Source organism: Phoca vitulina, unplaced genomic scaffold (genome assembly GCF_004348235.1).
Source record: "Phoca vitulina isolate PV1807 unplaced genomic scaffold, GSC_HSeal_1.0 scaffold7, whole genome shotgun sequence".
In the NCBI taxonomy this organism is placed as follows: Eukaryota; Metazoa; Chordata; class Mammalia; order Carnivora; family Phocidae; genus Phoca; species Phoca vitulina.
The window spans coordinates 19,124,225-19,138,699 of NW_022589710.1; positions in this window are offsets into that span (position 1 = coordinate 19,124,225).

Genomic DNA, 14,475 nt, shown 5'->3' on the forward strand with positions numbered 1-14,475 from the left:
AATACTTAGCTCTGTGCTATTTACTCAGCAGACCATTGGGGAAGGCATCTTGGGGTGGAGGAGCCATACGAGAGAGTTATATGAGCTGAGGCAAAAAAAAAAAAAAAAGAGAGAGAGCGAGAGAGAGAGCATGTGATACATGGAGCAGCATGTAGTTTGAAAAGTTTGTGTGACATCAGAAAAGGCAAGAAAAATATTTTCAAAAAAGGAGTAAGTAGTAACAGTGTCAGTTGAAAACGTCCGCCAGACTTGCTGTTAAACAGCAATAATAAAAACTGCTTAGGAAATAGTTACTCAGTGTCAGGCATATTATTGCCATAGAATTATTGCGTTTAATCCTTACAACAACTCTCTGATATCACTAACATCCCCATTTAAAAGATAAACACACTGAGGCACCAACAATGTAGATAAGGAGCTTGACATTAAGTATTACCCACAATTAAGTGTGGCAGTTCCATTCAATACCAGTTCTACCTACCTCCAGAGTGCTTCAGTATTCCCAACCATTACCCCAGGAAAGAACAACGTCAAGACAGAAGCAAGCAAAGAAACTGTATTTGGTAATGGTAATTTGGAGTGGGTAATGAGGAAGGGAAGAAAAACTATCTTTCAAACTGAACCATACTAGCTGAATAAATGAAGTAAAGACGGAGATTATGAAACTGAGTTGTCACAAAAAAAAAAAAAAAAAAACAGAAGTGAGAATAAAAAATAAATATATTTATTCACCCCTTAATATGTAAAACACTCGGAGGTCTCAGTAATCTCCTATTTCCATGGCCAACAGTCCTACCAAAGAATCTGAGAATCTTTAGAAAGCTCTGAGCTACCCCTACACCCCACATTTCTTAGTTACCGATCAACTCTGTGGTTTCAAATAAAACATTTCCAAGGAGGATTACTATATTTGCTTTCTGAAAACACCAGTGCCGGGGGGACTAGTAAGGATTCTCTGCAGCGCGGTTTCCATGGGTCACTGTGATATTAGCAATACTCTACCTCCTGTGCTCTGAGAGGTGTGTGACTCCTTTTAGTTTTACATTATTAGTGCTTTGGTTTATTGAAATCAGATGCCAGTGTCCTATTATTTCTACAACAAATGCAACATATTGATAAGCAGTATAGTATAATTCTCAACCCCATTTAGAACTTTTTACAGGAAACATTTATTCAAATTACTATCCCACATAAAATGGCCTTGTAAATATAAATGTGTAAGACATAGTACATATGTCTTTTTTTAAAAGAGCTAGTATTTCTCATATTCATGGATTTTTCCATCAATACAAAGCTAAACAATGAAAACCATAGTGACCACAAGCATGTCACCTGCCCTGATTTCTGTGTAATTAAAAAGATGCTGCCGCCAAATAGCTCTAACTCCTCAGGGAGAATTTATAGAAGCCAATAAAGCATGTCAACACTGAAAACAACAGAATGTAACATATGAATTGCTTTGGGGTATGTGGCTGAAAAGTTTATCCACACCTCCCCCCAAAAAAGGTACCGCAACAATTTGAACCTAGCAATTAACCTGTCACTGGAATTGGCATTGAATTGAAGCCCCCTGCTATCGCCCTTTCCCTGAGACCCCTAAAGGAACCTATCCATGAAGAATGCTCATTTTCTGCTGGGAAAGACACTGTGCAAGGGGAGAATTTCACAGTTCACCAGAAGGATTATATCACTTTCCTTCTTTGGAAGAAGTCCAGACTTCATCATGAAGGTGCATCACATCATTACACCGCAGAAAATAGCATATGGCATGATGTCTCTTAGGAGCTAAAAACGGACTTTCTGCTAAAAAACTTAGTCGTGAAATAAACAGTACATGTTTAGCATGTGTAAAGTTTATCATTTCGGAGTACAGAAAAACTACAGATTATGAACAAATAAAGCAATATATAAGAATGCGTTTCTTAAAAACATGCTATAATAGAAAAGCATGTGTAATTTATCATGTGATAGAAGCTATTACGTTCTTTAATTGGTAAAGGATATTAGAGTTAGGTGGTATATAAGTGATCAATAAGACTACCAAAATTCAGGAAATAAGTAATCAGTTGCTAGTTTTTAAGGCATCTGTTGCAATCATAAGCCAAGCCCCATTTTTTTTTAATTAAATAAAACCAGACCACCACACAAACTTGCACTACTGGAGACAACAAATGCATCATTAACTGAAACAGTTATTCATACAACATTATTTTCATGAACTGTGTCAACTTCTCTGGACAATCAAATATTATTAAAATCTGATAGTCAGTTACAGATAGAAAATCATACACTCCTAAGATTCACGAATTCAATATAAAGGGCACATTTCTGTTCTCATCTTTTCCTCAGGTCTCTGCGGCTCTGCAATTGTTATCTATGGTTCCACAGTGTACCAGAGCCACAGTGTGATTCGGTGGCCAAATAGCCAATGCTGTTCTATATCAGATGCAGAAGAAATAGGCTCAGCAGCAGCAGGAGATGGATAATAGTAGTTTCCCACATAACCATAAATTTTCTGCTTTTCTCTTTAAAGATATTTAAGATGATGAAGTCTGAATCGTGTGGCATTTCCAAATATTAAGAAAAGAAATGCATGCATACATCTCTTTTTTTCATGCTGGAAAATATATAGCAATATAGTTCATAAAATCAGGTGGTGTTTCCATTTACAGGCTATGGTGAAACGTGCTAATTTCCCAAGAAACCGAAACAAAGTAATGTCATATATTGGTACCTTCACTTCATTTCATGTGATTTCCTATAGTATGATATAATGATTGGCTTGGGTATGAATACTGCCACTTCCTTACATTGTTCTCTCTTGGTTATAAGTTAAATATTTGAGCATTCATTTTCTGTAGATGTGACTGATGGCATAATCCCTAAATCTGAATGAAAATACTTAGTAGAATAATATGTATACACTTAGGTTTCTTTGGACTTTGCATCTCATGAGCTATCACATCCTATACATTGCAAAACTTAACACCAAACATATCTAAATAAATACCTGCAAACAAATGATGATAGAATGCAAATATGAGCAGCACATTCTTGCTTCGCATGAAATTCCTTAATATCTGAGTTATTCCCATTAAATAAGATAGTAGCATTTTACTTTTAGATTCCTTCAGAAAGTTCTTCACTTTGCATATACACAGTCACCTGCTAGGCAACTCTAGAAATCTAAAAACCTATCTCTCAGACTGCTTTCTAGAAGTTCCTCATGCCCTGGCAAGAAAAGAGATATATAAGAAAATTAGAAACACATTCCATGATGTTTCCTCACACAGATACAAAAATTACTCACACAAATACACACACACGTGCACACACACACACACACACACACAAAATGTGTGTACCCAGAGCACTAACCCAAGTATCCTATGCAATTAATCCTGAGTTCCAACAGCTTTGTTTTTCTCGCGTATAACAGAGAAAAGTGTCTAGATAACACAATATTACAGCATTGATATTCAAATGCCACTCAAAACCTACATTTCTTCCATGATGGAATTTTAATGAACCAGGAAAAAAATTAAATCGAAGAAAATTTGCTCTTTGTCCATTGTCAAACTAACAACTTTTCCATATATTATTTTCAAATCATACAAGGGCCTGTTGTCCTGTGATAATATTTCCAGCACAGGGTAGCATGACACACACACACACACACACACACACACACTTTATTAGCTTAATAATGGACTCCAGTTTAATCTTTAGGTATGCAATTGGTCAAAGATTTAGTACTTCTAGTGGCTTTTCTTCACCTTTTGTTATGGTGCTGTTTGATTGTATTTATGAATGTGACCTTATATCTTACAGTAGCAGGAGAAAGTAAGATAAATTAGACTCTAAAACACATACACAAAAGAAGAAAGTACTCTTTAAAGATTAATAAGTGATCTCACTGTAGCACTTCAACTGCCTATAGCCTAAAAATATCTTTCCTGTGGTACTTTCCAGGCAGTCCCTGAGGGACCAGTAAACGAAGAGCACTAGACAGATCTGAACTTCTCTATCACAGCTCAGACTGTACTCTGTGCACTATGTTTCTTCTTAATATATATGCACTATATCTTCTTTTCTCCTTCTCCTTCTTCTTCTTCATTCTATCTAAACCAGATCATTCAAAGCCAAACAATTTCCTTCTAACTCACTGCCTGTTCACAGCATTCATTACTTGAAGCAAAGGACACCAGAAGTAAATACAACTTTTAAAAGACATACTGTAAAGTGAATTCATTCCATTTTCCCTTTTTAACTATCAAAAACCCCAACCCATGCATGTACTGCTCTAGAGATTTGATTTTGAAACCTCTTAATTTTTGCCCAATATAAAAAAACGCACATTTCTAACTATGCTTCGCCTCCTGGCGCTCAGTCTGCGTTGCACCAGGAGGCTCTCGTGTCTATCTCAAGGCTTCCAAGCCATCATGATGTACCTGAGGGGCTTCGGTTTGGTTTCTGAGGACACACAGCCTCTCTGCAATGGGAATCTTAGAAATGAAGCCGGTGTAAAGAATTTCGAATTCTGCCCATAGCGCATCTGCTTTCCCCTCTACACTAGAGACTTTGTAATGAGAAAACTCCCACAGTGCTTGACCCTCCTCTCCAACCTCTGATCTCCAGATTCCTTCTTGAATAGTTTCAGTGAGTCCTCCTAGGACATCAGATGGCTGCAGGACCCATCCTGTTATTACTTCACATTAGCATGAATAATTCACACTAGGCAACTGAGTATTTCACAACTGTTTGACTAGCTGAAATTTATAATAGCGCTGACTTGAATATACTTCCTTTTGCAAAACTAAATATCACACATAATAATGCACACTACAAACATGAGAAAGTGTCTCTAGGTACGTATTTCTTTATTTACGCAGACATGCCGAGAAACATAGTCAGAATTCATTATCTTTAGCCTGAAGAAAAGGCAGGTGAAAAGATCTGATCCAAAGAGACAGCTAAAAATTAGATACGGACCAGATAATTCAAAACCAAACAATTTCCTTTGTAGGCTAAATGTTCTAGTTTGTCTCTATTGATGCATTAACCATATACCTTTCATACCATTTCTTTTGTGTGCATGGAGGCTGCCAATACAAGTCCAGACAAGAAAATGGCACTGTTCTCTTATAAACCTCAACTAAACTGAATTTCTAGCTAATATGGCTATTTTGAATTAATTATTTACATTTTCTTCAACAACAAAAGTAGTAAAATAATTCATTATTTAATACTCTAAAATAATTATGTTTGGCGGTGGTGAGTAACTTGTCTTTTCTGTTCTATTTTGTACAAAGCTATTTTGAGATTTCCAGCATTCTTTAGATCAAACAGGATTTTCTATCAAATAATTTTCACTTACTGTTTCCAAGATAAGAGTATCAGAGACAGTGTAACAAAGAGTCTCCCAATAAATAACTATAGTTATAAAGATTATAATTTACCTTTAGAATTGCCTATTTATAACCATTACAAGTGACACCCGGCGAAGTTGTTGTTAAATGACTGCACCTACCTATCAATCAACATCAGCCATGTTATGAATAAACACACTTTAATGAATAGACTGATGCAGAATGATGAGTTTTGCCTTAACAAATACTTTCAAAATTATTTTTGAGCTGTAGAAAAGAAAAAGTCATTCAATTTTCAGTTTAATTTTTTGACCCCACGGTAGGGATAAAAATACAAGGAGAAGAAAAATAATTTTTTATTTGATAGCCCTGGAATGAACTTTTGGAATTAGCACTTTCATCCCTGTGAAAGCACTGAGACTTCTGAAGTGCAATCTGCACTCAGTGCAGTGTTAATGAAGATACATAAGCTGTGCCCAGCAGCAGGAATCCTATTACTACTCCTATGAGAAGGAAAGACATCTCAGTAGCTGATAACTCCCTATTGAGTCTTTCAAAGATGACCAAGCCTATTTCTTGACATGGCTTATCCTGGGGAATTACAGCTTCCTTGCAGCCTCTATTGTGAGACATATCAGACAGCCTGACAAGATTCATTACATGAATGGTAGACTACCCGTGTTTTCTAATTTCATAATTCACATGAAAATGAATGACACATTCCAGTTTTTTCTCTGAATATGTCAGAGATTTGTGAAGGCTCTAGACACAAACACCATAGGAATAACCATAATACTTTGCTGCTAGAACTCTACTGAGGATACTGGTCATTAAAACACTGAAAACTATATATGAATTACCACGTGATACAGCCTTTCAAAATTTATGTCAATGGAAAATCTCTGGAACTTATGGAGGACCTTTATGTAAGCGACCATATCATATTTTCACTTTGATTACTAGGAAGTATAGAACCCAAATTGAAGATGAACCATAGAAACCATCGTGGTGCATAGATTTTCTGTTTATGTTCTTCCCATTGTTGTACTGATTTTATAAACATTTATTTTTCCTGGTTATGATTCTCTCTTTTTATTTATATTTCATCACTATGTAAGCAAATACATTATTCTCACAAACCAATTTTTAGGACTTAATCTGGAGAATAAAGAGGCATTACAGCAGACTAAAACATCCAAAAGATTGTCAAGTAAAATAAGTGACTAATGGATACTCTGCCGTACCACAGGGGCCAAGAGATTGAATTTTAAAAGAGCATCTGTTAGATATATATGAGCAAGAATTTTCTAATCATTCTCCTAGTCCCAAATGGAATAGGTTTCCCTTAAAAGCTGTGGAATCTTCAACACTGCACATGTTTAAGCAGTAGCTAAATAACCATCCATCTGGCATGTTGACAAAAGTTCTTGGATTGGAAGAAAGGTTAAACTAGAAGGCCTCAAAAATCTCTTCCACTCTATGATTCCATAATTAAATATGCTCTACTTGATGAGCCATTTGTTATCTCCACAGGATGAGTAACTTAGGGTACGTGTCTCCATGCTATCTTCCTGCCAGGTTTAGAAACTAAATTAAATTAATCTATCACCACCTGAAGTTAGAAATGGGGGAAAGAAATGTTAAAATGACTTAGAGTCTGGAGTCTGAATATTCACCAAAGAACCTCAGTTTTCCCGTTGGCAAAACGTCACCGTCTGTCTATGTCATATCATTATCTTAAATATAAAGAATAAAAACAAAAGAAACATTGATGTTTTCCAAATTAAAATCTAAAAAGAGTTAGGTAAAATACATTTTAATATTCTGAATATTAAAAAGTACATGATATAATTGGCCACATTACAGACACATTTTTAAAGTACTTCCTATAAAGTAAAATATTTTAAAGATTGCTATCACTGGTAGGGAATAAATATTTGTTTTGGAGGGTTGAAAGCTCACTGTAAGCCAGTAAACTAAATTAAAATAGCATATTTAATCCTACTCCTCTCTCTCATTATATTTATGCAATATAAGAAAGGTAAACAAATCCTGAAGTCACTAAATTATTCACTGAGGTGAATCATCTTAAGTGAATGAACTGCCACATGGCATATAAATATTTAAGTGGACAAACAGCTTGATAAGTAGATAGAATTTTGGGGCACCTGGGTGGCTCAGTCGTTAAGCGTCTGCCTTCGGCTCAGGTCATGATCCCAGGGTCCTGGGAACGAGCCCCGCATGGGGCTCCCTGCTCAGCAGGAAGCCTGCTTCTCCCTCTCCCAGTCCCCCTGCTTGTGTTCCCTCTCTCGCTGTGTCTCTCTCTGTCAAATAAATAAATAAAATCTTAAAAAAAAAAAAAAGTAGATAGAATTTTTTTGCTTCCTTTCATATTTGATGGTCTCAGAAAGGTGTTACTGCTCTGACATTTTTGTTAAGGATAATTTGAAAAAGTAAATATTTCTTACAGGAACATAACAATAAATTAATAAAACCAGAGTATGTGTGTATATATGTGATTACATTGTATTCAAACCATTAAAAATTCTAGGATTATACAAGTATGAAAATTTTACATCCTGATGCATACTTGATTTTAATCAAATTTGAAGCACAAATGAATCAAGAACAACTGGTAAAAAGTGACTGAAAAGAAATCAGTTCAAAAGATCAAATTGAAACATGCAAATTGAAACATGTGACTATGCCATAGGAGTGGCTGATAGGAGTGGCTGATACTTACTTTTAAATTTTACAAAGGATGATATCTGTTTCTTGGGGAAGCAGTTATATATCCAAACCTAAAGGACACTGGTTTCTATCAAGGTCTTTAACTGGCATGAATTCCAACATCCCTGATCTTTTAAGATTAATAGCCTCTTGCCTTGATCACTATTTTTTAAAGGTTTTATTTATTTATTTGAGAGAGAGAGAGCATGTGCACAAGCATGAGCTGAGAGAGGGGCAGAGGGAGAAGGAGAGAGAGAATCGAGCAGGGAGCCTGATGTGGAGCTCAATCCCATGACCCTGAGATCATGACCTGAGCCGAAACCAGGAGTTGGTGCTCAAATGACTGAGCCATCCAGGTGCCCTTCTTGCCTTGATCACTTAATCAAGAAAAAAAAAAATAATGGAAATATAAAAATGCAAACAATGCATCCCTGCCTAGGAAATGGTCATGTTACCCAAACTCATGGCAAACCCTGTCTGTCAATACTTGCAGTTATGGACCCCTTCTTCAAATTTGGTGACTACGAACAAGAGAGACTAGGTGTGAGTATAAACTGGGAATCTCAGATCATGGCTAAAGTGTCCTACGGTTCAGAAAAGTACCGTGGGACAAAACAGTAATTGTATTTGTAAGATGGCAAGACAATAGAGGTTTATAAGCAGATAAAATAAAACTCAATTTTCATTGGAATTTTTCATTTCAATTACAAAATATTTTAGAGAAAATGGTTAAAAAATGTAGCAGACACTTTATCAATCAGATTTAGCAAACGTTAACATCTTTCCATGTTTGTTTCAAATCTCCACGTTTTTTAGAGTAAAATTTTAGAGATATATACAAAAGCCACCATCCATCCCATTTCCACTCCCATTTTACCAAGAGAAAAGCTTTACTTGAAGTTGTTCTTTCATTTAAATCACTATAGATATGCATGTATTTATAATCAATATAAAGGATATTTATTTTAATAATAACTTTATTATAATCTACAATTCCCATCATTCTGTAACTTGTACTATTTTACTATTATTATTATTCTAAGGTTTCCATGAAACTTTTACATCTAGTTTATTTATTTTAACTCCTTCCATAGTATTCAATTATATGACTGAACCACAGCTTATCTCTCCATTGTCGTATTACTTATATATTGTTCGTATTTTTTTTTACTATGATAAAAGTGCTACATTATTCTCTATAACTTTTCTTGTGAACATAAACCAGAATTCATATGTGAGTACATGTATAGACAAGGAGAGACAAAAAGACAGAGACAGACAGAGAGACAGAAAGGGAATATATATGGAGAAAAAGATTCCTGAAATGAAATAAATCACTGATATGTAGGTTTTTGCAAATCCAGTTATTGCCAAATTGCCCTCCAAAATAGTTATTCTAATTTAAGTTCCTATCAGCTCTATGAGTGTCCTATTTCCCCATGTTAACAACACTTAGTTTTATCAAATTAAAAAATTCACCAACTTAATAGAAATGAAATGGTATATCATTGCTATTTTAATTTGTAAGTGATGAGTAGTGAAATTAGCAGTCCTTTCATAATATAGCATGAGACTTTCAGTTTTTTTCTTCTGTAGTTTGTGGGCTTATAGTCTTTGCCTAGTCATGAGATTTCCATAAGCTTTTCCTTTGTGATTTAATCATTACAAATATTTAGTCCAAATCTATGGTTTGTCTTTAACTTTGTTTTTTGAGCTTAGCTCTATAGAGAATTCTAATGTTAATGAACTCAATTACTCAGTGAGATATTTCCTATTACGTTTTGTGCTTTTAGGTCTTATTTAAGGAATTCTTCTTTACCTTGAAAAATAAAACATATATTAAGATTATTCTTTGATAATTCCACTAATTTTAAAGTTTAGCTTTTCAAATTTAGGGCTCTAAATATGTCATACATAGTAGGGATCTAATTTTTATTTTTCCCATACACAGTCCCCATTCCTTCCCCACTTCTTGAATAGTCTGTGAATTCCCAATTATTTGTATTTTTGTCATACCAATTCCATACATTAATTATTCTGTCCCATTATCTTACTGAATTATACTACACTATAAAATTCATGATGTCTCTTAAAGTTAGTCCACACATCCTTGATGCTGCTCCTTCAAAACAGTCTTGATCCTTATAGTTTGTAAACATTCAGTTATAAATATTTTCTGATTGACCTTGTGATTTCTTCTTCCACAATAAATTGTTTCAATTTTTTAAATGTCCTATGCTATTTTTGTTGTTTTGTTGTTGTTGTTGTTACTGATTTTTTATTATATTCCACTGTGGTTTGAGAATATGTTCTCTATCTCTAAATTCTTTACTATATTTGACATTTTTTGTGGCTGCTAGTCAATTTTGTAATTATGTCATATGTGCCTAAATATAATTTTGCTATATTTGCTGGATATCTAACGTACAATGAAACAAGTTTGCTAATTATGTTACTCATGTTGTTCCTATTCTTTAAGTTTATTTGATTTCTAAACTTCAGAGAAAGTTGTTTAAATCTCCCAACATGATCTTGAATTTATAAATTTCTCCTTCTAATTCAAACTATATGTATGAACACTACTTATATTTGTCACACACACACATATATACACACATAGCTATATTTTCATGTCTTCAGATTTAGGCTTTGCATGTAGTCCTGGACTCTTTTATAACTGCATAATGACCTTTATCTTTAATAATTGCCTTTCTCTTTAATATCTATTTCTCCTGAAAGTAATATAGATATTAGTTTCTTTCTTTTGCTTAGTACTATTTGGAATGTATTTATCAGCTCTTTATTTAAACATTTCTACATCATTATGTTGTAGGTGAGCCTGTTTGTAGTCCTGATAATTGGGCCTTATTTAACACATATGGTTATTTCTGTCTCTTAATCAAATTTAATTAATGTATGTTTCTTGTGACATCTGATATTTTATTCAGTATCTTCTATTTCTGATGATTTTTATTTTATTTGTCCTCCTTTGACCCTTCAATTTATTTTTAATAACGATGCCAGGACAATTTGAAAAGGAAAAATATAGGCTTTTCAACAAAGGATACTGGGACAGTTGGATAAGCAGATACAAAAGTTGAACCCCTATCTCATACTATATACAAAAATTAACTCAAAAATATAACAATGACCTACATATAAGGGCTAAAACTATAAAAATCTTTGAAGAAAACAGAGGCATAAATATTTGTAATCTTGGATTATGCAATGGTTTCTTAGATATGACATCAAAAGTACATGCAATAACAAAAAATTGACTTTTTCAGAATTAAAAAATTGTGCTTCAAACGACATCATCAAGAAAACACAAAGACAACCCACAAAATAGGGAAAAAATATTTACAAATTATATATCTGATAAAGGACTTGTATCTAGAATATATAAAGAACTTTTACAAATCAATAATAAAATAAATAAATAACCCAGTTAAAAAAATGGGCACAGGATCTGACATTTCCCCAATGAAAACATACAAATTGCCAATAAGCACATAAAAAGACTCTTAATTATCAATAGCCATCAGGGAAATATAAATCAAAACCACAGTGAAATACCACTTTATGCCCACTAGGAAAGATAAATAACCAAGACAGGTAATAACAAATGCCGGTGAGGAAGTGAAGAAATTGGAAACTTTATGCATTGCTGATAGAAACTTAAAATTGTTCAGCCACATTGAAAAACAGTCTAACAGTTCCTCAAAAGATTGAACATAGTTACCATATAACCCAGCATTCCACTTCAAGGTAGATACCCAAGAGAAATCAAAATGTGTATCTATAAAAGAGGTGGTACTTGGGGTGTCTAGGTGGCTCAGTCGGTTAAGCATATGCCTTCGGCTCAGGTCATGATCTCAGGATTCTGGGACTGAGCCCCGAGTCAGGCTCTCTGGTCAACAGGGAGTCTCTTTCTCCCTCTCACTCTCCCTCTGTGCTCTCCCTTTCTCTCAAATAAATAAAAAAAATCTTTAAAAAAAAAAAAAGTTGTGGGGCGCCTGGGTGGCTCAGATGGTTAAGCGTCTGCCTTCGGCTCAGGTCATGATCCCAGCATCCTGGGATCGAGCCCCGCATCGGGCTCCCTGCTCAGCGGGGAGCCTGCTTCTCCCTCTCCCTCTGCCTCTCTCCCTGCTTATGCTCTCTCTCTCTCTCTCTCTGTATCTCTGTGTCTCAAATGAATAAATAAAATCTTTAAAAAAAAAAAAAAGTTGTACATGAATATTCACAGCAGCATTATTTGTAATCGCCAAAAAATGGAAATAACCCAAATGTTCACTAGTGAATGGATAAATACAATATATTATACTCATAAAATGGAATATTAGCAATCAAAAGGAATGAAGTACTGATACATGCTATAACATGGATGACTCCTGAAAATATTATGCTAGGGACGCTTGGGTGGCTCAGTTGGTTAAGCCTCTGCCTTCAGCTGGGGTCATGATCCAAGAGTCCTGGGATGGAGTTCCACATCAGGCTCCTTGCTCAGTGGGGAGCTGCTTCTCCCTCTGCCTGCTGCTACCTCTGCTTGTGCTCTCTCTCTCTCTGACAAATAAATAAATAAAAATCTTTTAAAAAATTATACTAATGAACAAATAATCCAATCAAGAAATGGGCAGAAGACATTAAAAGATATTTCTGCAAAGAAGACATCCAAATGGCCAACAGACACATGAAAAAGTGCTGGACATCACTCAACATCAGGGAAATCCAAATCAAAACCTCAATGAGATACCACCTCACACCAGTCAGAATGGCTAAAATTAACAAGTCAGGAAATGACAGATGTTGGCGAGGATGCGGAGAAAGGGGAACCCTCCTACACTGGTGGGAATGTAAGCTGGTGCAGCCACTCTGGAAAACAGTATGAAGGTTCCTCAAAAAGTTGAAAATAGAGCTACCCTATGACCCAGCAATTGCACTACTGGGTATTTACCCCAAAGATACAAATGTAGGGATCCGAAGGGGTACGTGCACCCCGATGTTTATAGCAGCAATGTCCACAATAGCCAAACTATGGAAAGAGCCAAGATGTCCATCGACAAATGAATGGATAAAGATGTGGTGTATACACACATACACACACACAAACACATACACACACACGATGGAATACTATGCAGCCATCAAAAAATGAAATTTGCCATTTGCAATGACATGGATGGAACTAGAAGGTATTATGCTAAGCGAAATAAGACAATCAGAGGAAGACAATTATCATATGATCTCACTGATATGAGGAATTTGAGAAATAAGACAGAGGATCATAGTGGAAGGGAGGGAAAAATGAAACAAGACGAAACCAGAGAGGGAGACAAACAATGAGAGACTCATAATCTCAGGAAACAAATTGAGGGTTGTTGGAGTGGAGGGGGGTAGGAGGAAGAGGGTGGCTGGGAGATGGACACTGGGGAGGGTATGTGCTATGGTGAGCGCTGTGAATTGTGTAAGACTGATGAATCACAGACCTGTACCCTGAAACAAATAATACATTGTATGTTAATAAAAAAAATTATATTAAATGAGAAGAGCCAGTCACAAAAGTGTAAGGAAGGAACAGAAGGAGCTGAAAGTTAAAGGTTATAGAGTTTCTTTTTGGTGTGATAAAAATATTCTAAAATTGATTGTGATAATAACTGCATAACTCTGATTTGTACACTTTAAATGGGTGACTTATATGGTATATAAATTATATTTTAATAAAGTTGTCCCATCCCCCCCAAAAAAAGAAGAAAGCAAATAATGGAAGCATAGATAAGTGGAAAAGGATACAAGGAAAAAAACTAATCGTCACAGATGTAAGAACAAAAATTAAGAGGTTGTATTTTATTCAGAGAGCTGATTTAAAAAAAATAGTCTCCAGGAAGAAAAAAGGCATTGTTCAACATCTTCATAGATTTTTGAATAAGTAACATTCAGAAAGAAAATAGATCATTGATTTTGATCAATTGTATATTCAGCTTAAAATCCATAGAAGATACATTTACATTAAGACACTAACTCTACACTCCTCTCCAAGAGAATATTTGTATAAAATTTAATTTAGCAGAGACTTTGAGGCCTCTTAAAATGAATTCTCTCTTTTTATAATAACTGATCATTTTGTTCACCCAACAAAACTCCAAAAGAGAAGTCTGGTATACTTTACTGTTGCAGACATCTCATTTGTGGTTTTACTATGATCTGGTACAACATACCACTCTAGTGATCATTCAGTTTGGTCTGGTTTATCTGACTGACTCTATAGGGTCACCTTATTCCCTCCACCCCACATGAACTCTTTCCAGTACAAAGTTCCAAGTGCAAACATACTCACTAAAGAGAAATATAGGCTGTGGCAGTTGGACTTTAAGGGATA